This window comes from Phyllobates terribilis, unplaced genomic scaffold (genome assembly GCF_046119375.1).
Source record: "Phyllobates terribilis strain yellow unplaced genomic scaffold, ASM4611937v1 Scaffold_1__5_contigs__length_1240528914, whole genome shotgun sequence".
NCBI lineage: Eukaryota > Metazoa > Chordata > Amphibia > Anura > Dendrobatidae > Phyllobates > Phyllobates terribilis.
The window spans coordinates 413947257-413966431 of NW_027362761.1; positions in this window are offsets into that span (position 1 = coordinate 413947257).

Below are 19175 nucleotides of genomic sequence, written 5' to 3' on the forward strand. Positions count from 1 at the left end.
TGCTCCGCTTGAAGTGGCGGAAGAGGAGATCCCATGTAGCGATGCCCAAATATTTGAACAGCCACGGCCAGAGGAAGTCGACGCTGGCAATTTGTTACAAGAGGTGGACGATGACGAGACACAATTGCCACGTAGTGAGGAGGAGGATCGTGGTGCGCAAGTGGAAGAGGAGGAGGTGGTGGATGATCTAGTAACTGACCCAACGTGGCAGGAGGACACGCAGAGCGAGGCCAGCAGCACACAGGGGGAGGAAGGCAGAGTAGCCCAACAGGCAGGAAGAAGCAGTGTGGTGGCCGCTCACAGAAGGCGGGCAACCGTTCCCCGTAACACCAACACGAGGGACGTTGCCAGTGCAACCGGTAGGTTTTCCAGAGTCTGGAATTTTTTTAAAGACTCTGCTGATAACCCCAAAAAGGCCATTTGTACCACCTGCCATGCCAGCATCAGCAGGGGTGACAAAACTACCAGCCTGACTACCACCAGCATGATCAGGCACATGTCAGCAAAGCACCCGACTTTGTGGGGCAAACCCCAGGGTCCATGACCAGTGTCAGCAGGTGTCACTACTGCTACTTCCGCTGTTGTGCATGTAAGAGAACCCGCTGTTGTGCGTGCAAGGCAATACCCTGTCCATACTGCATGCAAAGATGCCCCCTCCTCTCAGTCTTCACTTGTTATGGCAGTTTCTCAAGAAACAGCATCAACGTCCACATCCCACAGCAGCGTTCAATTGTCCATATCCCAGATCTTTGAACGAAAGCGCAAATTTTCAGCCAACGCCCCATGAGCCACAGTCCTAAATTCGCACATTTCATTACTGCTTGCATTGGAAATGCTGCCTTTTAGGTTGGTGGAGACGGAATCCTTCCGCAACCTTATGGCAGTGGCCGTCCCTCGGTACTCGGTCCCCAGCCGACACTATTTTGCCTGGTGTGCCATCCCCGCACTACACCAGCAAGTGTCCCAAAGCATCTGCCGTGCCCTCAACAACGCAGTTACTGGGAGAGTCCACCTGACAATGGACACGTTAACGAGTGCTTGTGGCCAGGGACAGTGCATCTCCCTGACGGCACACTGGGTAAACATAGTGGAAGCCGGGACCCAGTCGGAACTTGGGATGGAACACATCCTACCCACACCGAGGATTGCGGGCCCTATGTCAGTCAGAGTTGCCCCCACAGTGTACAGCTCCTGCGCATCATCCTCCTCCTCATGTTCAGCCTCTATCTCAGATATCACTACATCAGTTACAAGCTGGAAGCACTGCAGTACTGCCTCAGCCAAGCGGCAACAGGCTGTGCTGAAACTCATAAGTTTAGGTGATAAACCTCACACTGCTTCTGAGTTGTGGACAGCTTTGAAAGAGCAGGCAGATCTGTGGCTGACACCGCTGAACCTACATCCAGGCATGGTCGTGTGTGACAATGGCCGTAACCTGGTGGCGGCTCTGAGGCGAGGCGAGATCACACACGTACCATGCCTGGCTCATGTGCTTACCCTTGTGGTTCAGCGGTTTCTTAAATCATACCCAGAGTTGCCAGATCTACTCATCAAAGTACGCCACCTGTCAGATCATTTTTGGAAGTCGGCTACAGCTTCCGCCGCCCTTGCTGTGTTGAAGCAGCATTTGCAGCTTCCGGCACACCGATTGGTGTGTGATGTCCCCACACGTTGGAACTCTACCCTCGACATGTTGCAAAGGATTTGTGAGCAGAAAAGAGCAGTTGTGGAGTACCAGCTGCAACAAGGCCGTCGATATTCAGGTCAGACTCCACACATAAGACCTCAGGAGTGGACCTGGATGTCTGACATATGTACCATCCTGACAAACTTTGAGGAGTCCACCAAGATGGTGAGTGGCGATGACGCCATCATTAGCGTCAGCATCCCACTTGTCTTTCTTTTGCAACGCTCTCTGCGGAGAATTAAAGAGGAGGCATTGCAGCCAGAGTATGATGAGATGGATCAAGAAGCCGTAGCGGGCGATTACACACAGCCCTGTCTCATCTCATCCCAACATGCATTGGGGGACAATGAGGGAGAGGAGGAGGAGGAAGAACAGGGGCTGGTATCATGCGCTGTAGACGGTAGTACCTGTACAACTGTTATACATCGGTTCAGCGTGGGTGGCCTGAGGACAGGGGGGAGGAGGAGGAGGAGAGCATGGTCAGTCGTCATCTTGGTGAGAACACGGAAGTCTTGCCCGTTACCAGTCTGGCACGCATGGCTGACTTTATGTTACGCTGCCTTAACCGTGACCCTCACGTTGTCAAAATGTTGGGTGACAGTCATTACTGGTTGGTGACACTTTTAGACCCCCGCTACAAAGAGAACTTTCAATCTCCTATTCCTGGGGAGGAGAGGTCTACAAAAATGGGGCAGTACCTGAAGGCCCTTGCTGCAGAACTGTTAAAAAATTCCCAACTGAACACTCTAGGGGCAGAGGTCACAGTTCGTTGCCCAACCCAGGCGTACAGGCAAGAGAGACGCAACTCCAATCCAGCAGAGGCAAGGGAACACTGTCAACATTCTGGGATAGTTTTCTGAGACCCGCCCAGCTTACAGGCCCTGAGGCGCGGGGTACTCTCACAAGGAGTGGAAAGTTTCAAAAGATGGTGAGGGAGTACCTTGCTGACCATACCAGCGTCCTCCGTGATTCCTCTGTGCCTTTTAATTATTGGGCATCCAAGCTGGACACTTGGAATGAACTCGCTCTGTACGCCTTGGAGGTCCTGGCCTGCCATGCCGCTAGCGTGTTATCGGAGCGTGTTTTTAGTGCCGCTGGGGGAATTATAACTGATAAGCGCACTCGCCTGTCAGCTGACAATGCTGACAAGCTGACCCTTATCAAAATGAACAAGGGTTGGATTGGGCCAGACTTGTCATCACCACCAAATGACAGCAGAGTAACATAAAGTCAAATCCACTGTGTTATTTCGGGAGGTGTATTCCCATTTACCGCTTCACACCAACACATGGGTATATGCTTCCTCATTTTGGCTGTATTTTGCTCTTCTCCTTATCCTCAGCCTCCACCACCACTATACCACAAGGATGACCGTGGTCCGTGTTGCCAGCATCGCAAGTTCCTCCCTCCTAATTTTTGACAGCTTCTGCTTGGAAGGCATAGGCAAAGACTATGGGAGACCCACTCCCCAATAATGGGAATAATGTTTTTAATATGCTGTACTGCATGGCTCTTGTAAGGGGCATTAAAATCGTCTTGATAAGCTACTTTGACCTCCACGTCTCTCCCAAAGCTCATTGATATTGTCTTTTTATTCCACTGCGACCTCCACGTCTCTTCCAAGGGACATTGATATTGTCTTTTTATTCCACTGGGACCTCCACCACTCTTCCAAGGGGCATTGATATTGTCTTTTTATTCCACTGCGACCTTCACCACTCTTCCTAGAGGCATTAAAACCGTCTTGTTAAGCTACAGTGACCTCCAAGTCTCTTCCAAGGGGCATTGATATTGTCTTTTTATTCCATTGTGACCTCCACCACTCTACCAAGGGGCATTAAAACCGACTAGTTAAGCTACTGTGACCTCCACGTCTCTTCCAAGGGGCATTAAAACCATCTTGTTAAGCTACTGTGACCTCCACGTCTCTTCCAAGGGTCTTAGAAACCATCTTGTTAAGCTACTGTGACCTCCACGTCTCTTCCAAGGGGCATTAAAACCGTCTTGTTAAACCACTCTGAACTCCACAGTTCATCCAAGGGGCATTAAAAACATCTTGTTAAGCTACTGTGACCTCCACGTCTCTTCCAAGGGGCATTGATATTGTATTTTTATTCCACTGTGACCTCCACCACTCTGCCAAGGGACATTAAAACCGTCTTGTTAAGCTACTGTGACCTCCACATCTCTTCCAAGGGGCATTGATATTGTCTTTTTATTCCACTGCAACCTCCACGTCTCTTCCAAGGGGCATTAAAACCGTCTTGTTAAGCTACTGTTACCTCCACGTCTCTTCCAAGGGGCATTGATATTGTCTTTTTATTCCACTGTGACCTCCAACACTCTTCCAAGGGGCATTAAAACCATCTTGTTAAGCTACTGTGACCTCCACCACTCTTCCAAGAGGCATTAAAACCATCTTGTTAAGCTACTGTGACCTCCACGTCTCTTCCAAGGGGCATTAAAACCGTCTTGTTAAACCACTCTGAACTCCACAGCTCTTCCAAGGGGCATTAAAACCGTCTTGTTAAGCTACTGTGACCTCCACCACTCTTCCAAGAGGCATTAAAACCGTCTTGTTAAGCTACTGTGACCTCCACGTCTCTTCCAAGGGGCATTGATATTGTCTTTTTATTCCACTGAGACCTCCACCACTCTACCAAGGGACATTAAAACCTCCACGTCTCTTCCAAGGGGCATTAAAACTGTCTTGTTAAGCTACTGTGACCTCCACGTCTCTTCCAAGGGGCATTAAAACCGTCTTGTTAAGCTACTGTGACCTCCACGTCTCTTCCAAGGGGCATTAAAACCGTCTTGTTAAACCACTCTGAACTCCACAGCTCTTCCAAGGGGCATTGAAATGTTTTTAATTACCTCTAACCTCCACGACTCTTCCAACGGGCATTGCATTTCCTCCTAATTTTAGTCAGCTTTTGCTTTTCAATGCATAGGCGAAAACTAAGGGAGACCCACTCCCCAATAATGGGTAGAAGGTTTTTAGTGCGCTGTAATCCACGTCTGTCTCAAGGGGCATTGCAGTTCCTCATAATTTTTGGAAAGCCTTCCATTCACTGCTTAGGCCAAAAGTGTACAGGAGACCCAGTTGCTATAAATGGAAAAAATGGTTTAGTTAAGGCCCTCTGACCTCCATGTCACTTCCAAGGGGCATTGGAGTGCCTCGAAATTTTTGGTAGGCATTGCACTCATTGTATGCCCTATAACTGTGTAGCCTAAGCGCTCCTTTTTGTACAGAAACATATCCTACAAGACATGTGTGGTTGACTGGCCTGATATTGATGTGAATGGTCCCTGTTCCTCCTGCTCTTTCTCCTTTGCCACCAACTCATCCATCATTTATCACCTGAAGCTTTGTTTTAACGGGAGTCATAGAACTGGGATAGTAGCAGGAAAACATCCAGCAATCCTCGGAGGAGGTAGGATATGCGCCAAAACGCTGACCACCTCAGGCCTAGCCGCTACTAATTACAGTACAGACCAAAAGTTTGGACACACCTTCTTATTTAAAGATTTTTCTGTATTTTCATGACTATGAAAATTGTACATTCACACTGAAGGCATCAAAACTATGAATTAACACATGTGGAATTATATACTTAAAAAAAGCCTTGGACAGGCTGAAATGTCCTTTGGAGCAAAGAAATAAAAGAGCAATTATTCATTGAACACGTGAGTGCCGGGAATTACTTCCTTTATGCATATTTTACTCCACGTGCACCACGCTAACGGAGTGCTGATCCATTATTCCTGTGTCCATACTGTCCTAAGGATAGGCCATCAATTTAAAAATAGTGGACACCCTCTTTAAGGTCTGGTTAATTATTACAGCTTTAGTGCCTTGCACAAAAAGGTTTCTCAAGGATACAAAATAGATTTCGCTGTATGTAAAATGCTAAAATAATTAATTTCTCAATATATCTGCCTTTCCAATTACTTCCTACTGCTGCTCGAGTGTAGGTTCGGGCCTCTATTTCAATATCTGCAACAAGACATGTTGTCTGTATGGCCAACATGGCTGGTAAGTAGTATGGCAAAGACTTTGGCCTCGAGGGGTCATGGTGGATGCGTCTTAAAATTGGAATGTGCCTCCATGTTCCTTCGACACAAATTTTACTCCAGTTGGCAACCTGATTAAGATTTGTGGTGTAAGGTATGCCACAGCTCGTCATTAATTAGACGTGCTGGTGTGGGTACGCCCCGTTCAGTCTTACCTCTGCCCATTTTGGTGGAACTGGCAAAAACTAGAGTGTAAAACCAAAAGGTGTAAAAGCCAAGGTGTAAAGCCAAAAGGTGTAACATCATGCTGGGTAATAAATTTGCAACTTTTCAAAGTGTTTTACTATAGAGGGCGTAAACACTTTCATGAATTGGGGCCATGTCTTTGATGTTTTTGGCTCTTATAAGGGCATAACACTATTTTTATCCAATTCCATCTACTATAATACTAAATAAGGTAAAGGATTTGAATCTAACCCCACAATGTATTTAGCATTACGGTAAGCCATACATTTTACTTCTTCCCTACAACTTTTATTCCCTTCTTGATTAATAATGCAGACCTATTTTTTCTTTTAATCATGATCTGATGCTTGTGCCCCGGAGAACTTCTAGCACTGAGATGTTGTAAACCAACACAGCAAACATAAGTAAATCAAATCTAAGCTGTCTGATTAACAGGTTCTGCATACTAATAGAACATGTTAGGATTAAATAATTCAATTTGCTAAAGAGAACATTGCTGTCAGCTAGAAAAAGTAAAGTGAAAAAGCACAAAAACTTTTAGTCAAGTTAATGATTTCTGTTTTATGTGTGAAGTCTTTCTACTAATATCGTTATACTATACTGAGTAGCAAAGTTTATACAAATGTTCAGGGTGCCAAGAGCGGTCATATAATGTGCTGAATTATTTGTGCATAAAAAACAATCATCTTGAACTACAAAAGTGATTGGTGAAGCCAACATGAAGGTTGCTACATCTGAAGTATCCTGATCTTGTACTGGAAAATCTTGTTGTGTGTTTCACCAATAGAAAATAGGACATTCTCAGAGCTGTGATTGAACCCGCACCGCCCCCGCCCACATGACTGAAACTGAATGCTGGTGGGAGCATAAAGTTCATTTTCTCAGTGCTGCATTTGGCTGCGTGCAGGCTCCGGGCAGCATGATAGTGCTGTTAACCTAAAGATTAACCGCATAGCTGCAATTTCTGGTGACAGGTTCCCTTTAATGGCACTTTACCCTCAGCAGACTAGCAATTTGTGTACATATATATTTATCACAGTGGACCATTAGTGTACTTGTGTTAGGGTTGTGATGTTATAATTCTTCATTACACCCCCATGGGCAATACAGGCTAGTCGTGACCTGTGCTTGAAAGTTCCACTATATAAGATAAAGGGCTAAGTACTGTTGTCTAATACTGTACCTACCATACCAGTGTCAGGCTACCAGCTGTAGTGGGGTCAAAGACCAAACCACAGGAGGGGGTCCAAAATACCTAAAGCCCAAGGGGCACAACCATGGATTAATATGATCTTGTAGACACCAATCCCATGGTACACCTGTAACCTCATTATGGACAAGGACCTGGGGTGTCTACTATCTCTGCATCTCCTATAGCTATGTCTCTGCTTTATAAGGCCATGCATTATGGAAATATTCTACTCCACAATAAATTTTTCATTATGTTCAGAATATTCATATATTTAAATAAGGAAAATATATTTTAGCGGTATAATTTAAAAAAAAAAAGTAAAAACATGATATTTATCAGGCAAGAGCAAGCATTATTTATATTTATTGGCTATTAGTAAAATGATTAATATGTATCCATGTGTTATCAACCCACCAACTATCTTTCAGCACTAATTGGTCGCACAATCTGTGGGCAGAGACAGAGCCCCTAATTCTAATGCTGGATCGTACTGGACCTTGCAGTTTTGATAACTACCTTGTTTTGTCTGCTGTAGAGCTTGCAGTTCTCTCAATAAAGAGATCCTATTGTGTTGTCATTATTATACTGTACATGAGCTATGGCTAGATATGCCCCATGTAGGGCAGCATGGTAGCTCAGTGGTTAGCACTGTTGCTTTACAGCACTAGGGTCCTGAGTTCAAGTCCCACCAAGGTCAACATCTGCAAGAAGTTTGTATGTTCTCCTCGTATTTGTGTGGACTTCCTTTGGGTTCTCAGGTTTCCTCCCACATTCCAAAAACATACTAATAGGGAATCTAGATTATGAGCCCCAAATGGGAGAGTGATGATAATGTATGTAAAACACTGCAGAATATGATGGTGCTATATAAGCAAAATCTAATATATAATATAAACAGAAAGGGGTAGCCAAATCACTGACTAGTCCTGCCCTAATGATTGACAGCTTAACATTCATTTACAGTATATGCAGAAAGCTGTCAATAAACAAGGTTTGCTGGATCTCATGTATATTGATGTCTATACAGTAGGAGCTCATCATTGAGAGGACTTGCATATTTGTGGCAGATAAAACTGTGAGGGGAACTTATTATGAGGGGATTATTTTGTGTCATTTTTTATATCATTATTCCTTTTCCTGGCATTTATTTTGAGATAAATGTATTAATCTGTTTCACGATGTTTGTTAAATTTGGTGCATTTTAATTTTGGTACCTATTTAGAAAAAGGCGCTAGAAAAAGCAAAGTACGGACAACTCATTCTATATTTGTCAAAACACATGAAATTTAACATTAAAGGTGGAGGTGAAACAGCAAACATGGAGCAGTTATTCCAACAATTTCTGAGGTCAAAAATTTCAAAAAGAAAAAGAGGTTAAACAACCCTAAATGAATGATCATTAGAGATGAGCGGATCAGTGAAAATTCTAATTCACATGTTTGCATGGATTTTCCCGGGAAATTCAATTTCCAGAGTTTATTCTCTATAAGGCTATGTACCCACGATGCCGAAATGCTCCGGATTTTTCCTGAGCATCTCTGCATCTCTCTGGCAGAAAAAACACATGCAGATTGTACATGCGTTTTTCCTGCCAGGGACAAGCGGAAGTGAAGTGTTCTTCACATGCATTTCCGCATATGGGTTGTCAAGCACTGTCCAAGCGATTTTAGCATCACTTGGAAAGTGCTTGACAACTTGGTCACACTATATAAATCCATGCACGGCGCCCCCCACGCACAGCCGGGGGCCACACAGCACCCCCCCACGCACAGCCGGAGGTCGCACGGCGCCCCCCAGATACAGCCGGAGGCTGCATGGTGCCCCCCCAGATACAGCCGGAGGCCGCACAGCGCCCCCCATGCATAGGAGGAGACTGCACGGCGCCCCCCCCCCCATGCACAGCCGGAGGCCGCACAGCGCCCCCCCAGATACAGCCGGAGGCCGAATGGCGCCCCCCAGATACAGCCGGAGGCCGCACGGCGCCCCCCATGCACAGGAGGAGACCACACGGCGCCCCCCCAGATACAGCCGGAGGCCGCATGGCGCCCCCCAGATACAGTCGGAGGCCGCACTGCACCCACCCAGATACAGCATGAGGCCGCAAGGTGCCCTCCCAGATACAGCATGAGGCCGTACGGCGCCCACCCAGATACAGCATGAGGCTGCAGGGCGCCCCCCCCAGATACAGCCGAAGGCCGCACGGCGCCCCCCCCCCAGATACAGCCGGAGGCCGCATGGCACCCCCAGATACAGCCGGAAGCCGCACGGTGCCCACCCAGATACAGCATGAGGTTGCACGGCGCCCCCCCCAGATATAGCATGAGGCCGCATGGCGCCCTCCCAGATACAGCATGAGGCCGTACGGCGCCCACCCAGATACAGCATGAGGCCGCACGGCGCCCCCCCCAGATACAGCCGGAGGCCGCACGGCGCCCTCCCAGATACAGCATGAGGCCGCACAGCACCCCCCCCCCAGACACAGCATGAGGCCGCACGGCGTCCCCCCAGATACAGCATGAGGCCACACGCGGTCACGCACACACACACAAACAAACATATACAGACATACAAAGACAAATACATACACGCATAAACACATTTGAAACACAAAAATACATATAAACAGACATATCATACAATGATATCTGCACACACAGACATGCACTGTCAGGGCCATGTCTTCTAGCTGTGACGCGGCCGGGCCAGCACACGCTCGCACACACGGTATGCAAACATGCGCGCAAGCATGGTACGCAGACATGCGCGCACGCATGGTACGCAGACATGCGCGCACGCACAGTACGCAGGCATGCACGGTACGCAGACATGCGCGCACGCACGATATGCAGACATGCGCACACGCATGGTATGCAGACATGCACACGCACGGTACGTAGACATGCACACACATGCACATGGTACACAGATATGCACACAGACACATGCATACAGGCATACGTACATATCTTATAAACACATAACACTGTCCTGTCCAGCAGCTCCTCAGGCATGTCTCAGTGCAGGGTCGCCGGCGTGTCACAGACATGGCCCTGGACCATCAGAGGGGCCCACTTGCCGTTGGGGCCTGGGCTGCTTCTACAGAATCTGTGTAGGACCTCTGGCGCTGCTTGATTGCCAGCACTTCACCTGACATGGCCGTGCGCTGTGCGGTTGTGTATGGTAGTAATGACGCAGCAGGGGCAATACACAAGCACAATTATACATGGCCATGTCAGGTGAAGTGGCGGCGGTCCTGAACAGATGCCGGGGAAGCAGCCCGGGCCACGACAGCGACTAAGCCCCTCTGATGGTCTACAAATACATAGACATAGATACATACACACACACATATACATACATACACATATTACCTTAGGACCCGTGAAACGCAAGAAGGCGCGAAACGGCCGTCATCCGGAGGTTTCCTTCCATTCTCCTCCTGTACCATTTTTAATGGAATAATAAATTTATGGCTTTTTAACAAGAAGACCGGTGAGTGCTACCTTTTTTTCTTTTTTCATTGCTTTATACATATACACACACTCACACATTGCACATGGACTTACTCTTTCTGTACATGATGCAGGTTCTTCCATCTTCTCTGTGGGGCAGCCTCCCCTCCTCTTGGGGCCCGACTGCGGAGCTCTCGGTGTAATTGCAGGGCTGGAGGGGGAGAGCGGAGCAGTAACATTCAGAGCAGGGGAGGGGGCAGGGAGAGCAGTCGCCATGCTGTAAGCTGGCTCTGTGCTCTGTTGGAGGCTGGAGCAGGTGGGCGGAGCCTCCTCTCCTGCACTTACACAGTCAGCAGCTGGTGAGTCATCCTCTGCAGCGCCGCCGGACACACCAGTTTTACAGAGCAGATTGCATCTTCCGACTCCTGGGCCGTCTTGTCACACATTATAATGAGGGCAATCTGGCCATGGGCCCCCTGGAAGCCCCGGGCCCCCCCCGGGCGGTAGCCCAGATTGACCTCATTATAATCCGCCTATGTATGCATCTCAAAAATGCGAATACATTTGAATATAGGAAGAAGAAAGCTGGCATCTCCTAGACAGCTCCGCGGGCCGAATCAAACTCCTTGGCGGGCAGAATGCGGCATGTGGAACTGTACCTGGTGTATACATGAACGGCCCAAGTGGCCCAATGTCCCAGTAGCCCATTGGGCATGTTGCCGGTAGGGCAGATTGCCAGGCCAGGCCTGACTACTGTAATATATTTTATTTTTGTGGATTCTATTATTATGGGGCAACAAAAGGAAGGTAATGTTAAAGTGCAGGGTACCGGTGTGATACTATTCCACTTTTTCTTCTACATTTGGTTCAGTGTAGACATTGAGGAAAAAATGTGGAGGGTGGTAAAGAATTGATCAGTCATAGAAGTATGTGTGTTATGTTGTGCAGAGGTGAAACCTTGATGGAAGAAGTCATAGCTGTTTGTGCCAGATGAGCAAGAAAAATGAAAATGAATTACCTCATTTGGATGTATTACAGGTGAGTCACTGATATTACCTTATATGATCTAGAGCGCTCCTGTCTATAATGTCACTGATGGTATTATTAGTGTTAGTATGGTAATATTATTCGGTCACTATGTAATGGAATATGTGGTACGGTCATGGTATGGCAGTATTTATCCCTTGTATGTGCTTGATATAATGGTCTTAGTATATTGGATTTTGTTCAGTAACAGGATGGTGGTTATACTCAGACATTATGTGGAGATAATATATGGTCATTGTGCTGCAGTGCTTATCCCCTTTATGTGGTTTATTTATTGGTATATTAGCTTTGGCATAGCAGACTTGTTCAGTAACAATATGGTGATGTTTGTTATTTGGTAACTGTACGACTGCTATTTAAAAATATTACTGAAAAAATGATCTTATTGCTTTTTTTTTCTATGAGATTTATATATTTTATTTCTAGTCTTTATTCTTTAGTCATTTTTTTTAATGGTGATGAGGACACACATGATTTTTAGATTTCATTGATGTCCAAAATTTGTTTGTCTTCTTCCAATATGTCATTTTTATGTTGTCAATAAAGAACTGATGTTTTTACAGGGTAGAAGTGCCAGCAACTTTTATCCATTAGAAAAAAACACATGACGTCTTTTACAAGTGGGCTAACCTGCTGAGTTTTCCAAGAAGAAGATGCTTCAGAACTTATGCAATTTTTTGGCAAAGGTGTCTTTTTTTTGGTCATTTTCCAACTGCTTGTTTGACACTTTTACTGCTGGTAGTTTTTTTTTTTTAATCCTTTTAGAGTTTTTAAGACGTCTTTTTGACAGGTATTTTTACGTAGTTTTTTTTTTCCATTCAGAAATTAAGAAGTTTCTGAGGTGAAAATGCTCAAAAAGATGCTCAGCCATATTTTGAGCCATCCTATTGGCTTGTACTGTAAGTATACAGCTTCTTCTGAGTGGAAGAAGCCTGAAGAATGGTCAGCTCCCTTCTTTTAGTCGCTGGGCATTTTTTGAAAACTGAAGAAGTTCAAAGGTGCTCAAAAGCCTGAACATTTGCACAGAAAGTCATTTTTATATATCATATATTCATTCTTTTAAGAATTTTCTGAGCGCTTTTTCAAGCGGTTTTCGGAGCTCCCTGAAAAAGACATCATGTGCACATACCGTAATAGGACTGCTGTGACTTGCCTTTTGATTTTCACCACATCAGCTCTAGGGAGCTCGTCTGTGTGCTATGATCACTCCAGTCCTCCAAACTGAAGAGCATATAAACATTTCTTCATAGTCACCAAGTTTTCTTAGTACTAAGAGTTGATTGCCTAAAACAAAATGTAAATTAAATTTATAGTTGTAACTTGAAGGCGTCTTGGACCTGCATTATTATTTCGGATAGAATAAAATATGTACATATTTTTCTTTGAACAATAATGTTACTTAGAAGTTTTCTGGCTTCATGCGAATAAAGATTAATCAGGGAAATCTTAAGCAAACTTTTAGTATACTTTTTTTTCAGTTCCTTGCTATTTTCAAGATATATATTAGTGATGAGCGAGCATTCTCCATACTGCTCGGGTCCCTGCCCCGCATGTTTGGTGCTCTTTAGACAGCGAATAAATATGCGGGGCTTGCCTGCCATTTACTGTAATGACGTAGCCATGTTGGTTGTGGCAATATAGTGATTGGTTGGCCACATAGTGTCATCGGGTCTATATAAGACCCGGGACCCTATGCTCATCACAGTCTACCCCAGAAACAGGCAGAGTAGGGAGAGGTGCTGCTGAGTGAGGGAGAGAATTGGCGGTTTATTAGTGAAGAATTAGGTATTCCACAGCAAGATATATATCCATCTGAACTTACAGTCCTTCTAAGGACTAATCCAGCTGCATATATTAATCCTGGTGATAGCAGGAGTTAGGCAGGCAGAGTTTGTGGACAGTGTATACAGCAGAATAGGGTCCATTGCACGTTCTTCTGCTGCTGCTGCTGTTGCTGTTACAGATATCCATAGCTCTAGATTTCAGGGCTAATTTTTTTTTGCTCTTAATCCTGATTATTTACTTAAAAAGCAATACAGTACTCCATTTTACTGCTTAATTTGCTTGTTAGCAGAATACAACCAGATTTTTTTGATTTTATTCGCATTGCTGTATTGTGGAAGCAGAGAAACCTGCCATCATCAGATGTGATCCCATATGACTGCCATAATATTCGTGACATTTTTTGGAGCATGTCAAATATTACACTCCAGTTAAAGTCTGCCAGTTGTGTGTTGTTCAACCTATTTACACTTAGTTGCTGACTAATACCATATATCTAACGCCACTGCCTATAAATGTGGTCATCAGACGTGATCCCATATTACTGCAATAATAATGGTCACAGTTTTTTGATCGTGCCAAATTTTACAGTCCAGTTAAAGTCTGCCAGTCGTGTGTTGTTCAACCTTTTCACACTTGGTCGCTGACCAATACAACATTACAAAGCCACTGCCTAAAGCCGTGGTCATCACACGTGATCCCATATTACTATGGTAATATTACAGACATTTTGTGGAGTGTGCCAAATATTATACTCCATTTAAAATTGGCAAAGCGCGTGGCAAGGGACGGGGAAGTGGACCATGATGGTGATGGTGCACGCAGAGGCCAAGCCCATGAGCAAGATGAAACTGTGCCTGCTGAGGGAGCACAACAAACACCCACATCATGTCAAACTACCTTCCTGTCCCAATTTAAAGGGGGCCGAGGAACACCACTCTTGAAACTACAGCAGTGTGAAAAGGTTGTTGGTTGGATAGCAGATAATGCTTCCAGTCAGTTTGCCACCACCACCACCCTGTCTTCCACATGGTCAAGTCTCAGTAGCCGTGAGTCTTGACCACATATTCCTCACCCTGATCCTCCTTTCTCCCACCATGCTGAGTGCCCGGAGACAAGTGATCCCACACTTGGACACTCCGAAGAGCTGTTCACTTTTCCATTTATAAATTCGGGTCTCTCTGCCGGCCCGCTTCAAGAGGGCAAGAGGAGATCGCATGTAGTGATGCCCAAATATTTAAGCAGCTACGGTCACATGAAGACAATGTTGGGAAACTATTGCAAGAGTTGGATGACGATGATGAGACACAATTACCACCAAGTCAGAAGGAAGCCCAGGGTGCATACGTGGAAGACAAGGTGGTGGACGATGAAGTCACTGACCCAACCTGACAAGGTGACATGCACAGCGAGCGCAGCAGCACACAGGGGTAGGGAGGCGTAGCACCACAACATGCATGAACAAGCAGTGGGGAGGCCACAGACACAAGGCAGGCAACTGTTCCCCGGAACACCAACACAAGGGAAGTTGCCTGTCCAACTGTTAGGTCTTCCAGAGTCTGGCTCTTTTTTAAAGACTGTCCAGCACGGGTCCAACAACATTACCCGTGCCCTCCCCAGTTTACTTACTGGGAAGGACCGCCTAACCACAAACACGTGGTAAAGTGAATGTGGCCAGGGATAGTACGGAGCCAGTCCACAGCTTGTCGGTGAGTTGTATTTCACCATAGCCATATTCTTTAGCTTGGTGAAAGACTTGGGAAACCGTATCTACTTCAGCTATCATTTCTCCCAGGAAGTCCTCTAAAGCTGCTTGCACTTGAAATGTGGCCTTTTAGGCTCGTGGAGGCGGAAGCTTTTCACAACCTCATGCCGGCGGCGGCCAGGTGTCCATACTCTGTCCCCAGCCGCCACTATTTCTCCAGGTGTTGTCTCTGCCTTCCACAAGCGTGGGTCCCACAACATCACCCGTGCCCTCCCCAGTGCACTTACCGGGAAGGACCGCCTAACCACAAACACGTGGACAGGTAAATGTGGCCAGGGATGGTACGGAGCCAGTCCACATTAAAAATGCAGCCATAGAGTGTCCGGGAACTCTACCACACACTTTTCTTAGCCAGGGATGATTCTCAGCAGGATTGGACGGGCCCACCTCAGAATCCTTGGGTGGGCCCTGTCTTCTCCATCAGGAGAGTTCATGATAGGCGCAAACTTTGCAGCTGCTATGGGGCTCTTGAGCGGGAGAGAAAGGTGGGCCCTCAGAATCAAATCCTCTGGTGGGCCCAATGTTTTTCAGTGTGACACTGCTTCTCAGTGATAGTTGTATTTCACCACGGCCATATTCTTTAGCTCTGTGAAAAGACTGGCATAGAGGGAAACCGTATCTACTCTGGGTGTCATTTCTCCCAGGAAGTCCTCTAATGCAGCTTGTTGCAGAAGCAATGCCAGCCAGTCCAACATTAGCTCGCACTTGTCAATGGTGCTTCGACACACAAACATCTTTCTTTGCGCCTTTAATTTCATGACTACAGATTTGGGCAGTGGCCTGATCTGCAATGCGGTTTGAGAAATAACATGCATAAGCACGTCAAATCCACATTAAAAAAGCATCCATAGAGTGTCCAGGAACCGGGTTGGAGGTGCAACGGGGAGAGCCACTGATTGGTCTGTTGTTTTAAAGCTTGCCACAGCTCTGTTGCAGTGTGTGTTTTCTGACCTAAACAGATCAGCTTCAGCAGAGCGTATTGCCACTTTGCCGATGCGCTGCTGTACAGGTCCCAGCTTGGCAGTTATGGGGAGGGTAATTCAGCAGAGGATGAGGAGCAGGAGAAGGGAAGAGAGGAAGTGGAATATGAAGAGATGGAAATCCAGACAGAAGTTGGGCCCGCTATTCTTAGCGTGGGTGGGATGTGTGATGTTCCAGTTTTTGCCTTTGTCCCACCCTCCACCAGGTTCCCCCAGTGTACCATGACAGAATTGTATCGTCCCTGTACACAACAATTTGTCAAGGTATCTGTTGTTAGGTGGACCTTCTGGGTTATGGCGTTGGTGAGAGCACGATTCAGATTGTTTAACACGTGCTTGTGAAACGCAGGGACGGCACACCGGGCAAAATAGTGGCGGCTGGTAACACTGTATCGTGGGGCAGCCACAGCCAAGAGATCACGGAAGACTGTGCTCCCACAATTCTAAACGGCAAGATCTCCACAGCTAGCAATTTGGCAATGTGCGAGTTTAGTTTTTGTGCCTGTGGGTGCGTGGCTGGGTATTTATGCTTTCTTTCCAAGCTCTCAGGCACGGACAATTGGACGCTTTGCTGGCACAAGGAAGTGGATGTGGTTGATGTTTGTTGTGTGTGAGCAACCGCAGCTTGTGGGTAGGAGGTATGAGACCCTCCTTCTTGAACAGCAGATTCTGAAGGACATAGCCCAGGCGACATGGCATAAGTCTCCACCGAACCCAAAAGCACTACAGATACTGGCTGGTGATGAGCTCATGCCGCCTTTATCTATCCCTCATCACCTCAAGATGGCTGGACCATCATTGTAAATAAGCCCCTGTCCTTGGTGTCACCCCCACCTCATTGCAGATCTTAAGCTCTTATGAGCAGGGTCGTCATTATTTTTGCTTTAAGTATTGTATTATCTTTAGCTATGTTACTTATGAATGTTGAATATGAACCTCTGAATTGTAAAGCGCTGCGGAATAGGTTAGCGCTTTATAAATAAAGAGTATTATTATTATTGGTTTGACCTGCAGACGCAGATTTGGTACCCTGGTGTTCCGCTCACCTACTGGGGTGCTTGGCTGCCATGTGGTTTCTTATACTGGTGGTGCTCAGGTTGCCTTTGCCCTGGCCTCTGCTTGGTATGGCAGATGCTACAGACAACAATGTTTTTCTTTGAAGGACTTACAGAAAAAAAAATTCCACACAGCAGCTGAACGCCCCCTAGCCCTGACTTGGTGCACAGCTGGGGTGCTCTTGGGAACAGTTGACCCATTTCTCACTCTGGGCAAACCACGACCCCTTGGTGCCTGTGTTGGTGCTACATATCCATCTTCCTCTGTGTTGCTGTCATGGCTATGCGTGTCAACGGTCCAGGTTGGATCAGTGAACTCATCATCGACCACCTCGTCTTCTATCTCATCTTCCTTCCCAGTTGACATTGTAGGCTGACCTGATGGCAACTGTGTCTCATCATCATTAGCCTCCACCTCTGCAGACAGTAAATGACGTTCCTCCAAGTGGCTTTCTTCTGGCCGTAGGTCCTCAAATACTTGAGCATCAACGCACGCCACCTCCTCTTGTCCCTCTTCAATGCTGCACGGTGATAGGCTAGAGCCAATCAAAGGATACATAAAAAACAGATATATATTCAATAGAAATTTACACTGACTGTTGATGACCGACTGATGGCCCTCTGAAAACTTGAATTGAGGGCCACAACTACTACAATACTCCATCTTTGATAATGTTTGTCAAGGGAGGCACATGTCAAGGACTCTTCCTGCACCTATGACACAGCCCCAAGCCCCAGGAGTAATTTTTGGAAATACGATGCACATTCTGCACTGGACCAAGTAGTACAGAATCAAGAAGTCTTCCCTTGCTATATAATCTGGGGAATATTGACAATCAAAATCTCTAAGCCATTTGGAGAAGCTTCTCCAACCCATCCTGGAGGGGGGGCACCATATATCCTTTGTCCATTGACTTGCACAAGTGATATATTTGAGCTTGTCATCCAGTTGACTAGTGCAGCTTTATTTTTCCGGTTCACAGAGTTCAGCCTTACCTGAGAATCGTAGGCTGCACTCACTGCTACCTTTTAGTACTCCATGTCTCTTGGCCATTTTCTCTGTAGTCTCTGCCCTTAAATGAGTTAAATAATAGTGAGGGCCCTACAATATGAATAAGTGAGGGCACTCTCAAATGTACACAAGAGGCACCTCCAAATTTTCTGGAGGAGGACACTTCAAAATGCATGTTACAGGGCCACACGAGGGCTCTCACAAAACTAAGCTTTCCTGCTTACTGCAGGCCCTCTGAACATTTGAATTTAGGGCCGCAGAATCACATGGTGCTGGAGGAGGAGGAGGAGGAGGAGGGTCAAGCCCAACGCTACAATGGGCACATTGTAAACTGCTGTGGAATACAGTATGTATTCCACTATCTGAGTGTCAATGATGGAGGGACGGCCCAAATGTCTAAGTAACAGCTGTCCCTCCAAAACGCATGTTACAGAGCCACCTGAGGCCTCTCAGGTCAAAGATCAACATGTTATGCACACGCCCGGGCTAAGCGGCGTGTGCGGGTGATTGGTAGTGATTCCACTGGACCGTGCCGGAGAGTGAATGCCTGGAGGGGCGTGACTAGGTATTCACCCGATCCGACCAGGGTCGCACGACGGCATACGACGCCAGTGCACCAAGGAGGAACCGAGCAGAGGGACCAGGTGCTACTCCAGGACAGACCCCGGACACGGCTGTTGACCCACACAGGGGAATACAGGAACAGGCTGGTAGGCTGGCACACAGACTGGTGGGTATAGGCAGACACGACTGGTATGCAGGCAGGCGGGTAAGCAGGCAGGGGGGTACAGGCAAGCACAGCAAGAGTGCAGACAGGGAGGCACTAGCAGGTAGGAACACAGGCGGGATAGGACCCAGTACACACTGGGACTCAGGAACATTACAGGCAGAGGGGTACAGGCAGGGCAGGACAGGACTGCCGGAGCAGCGGGCAGAAGCAGGG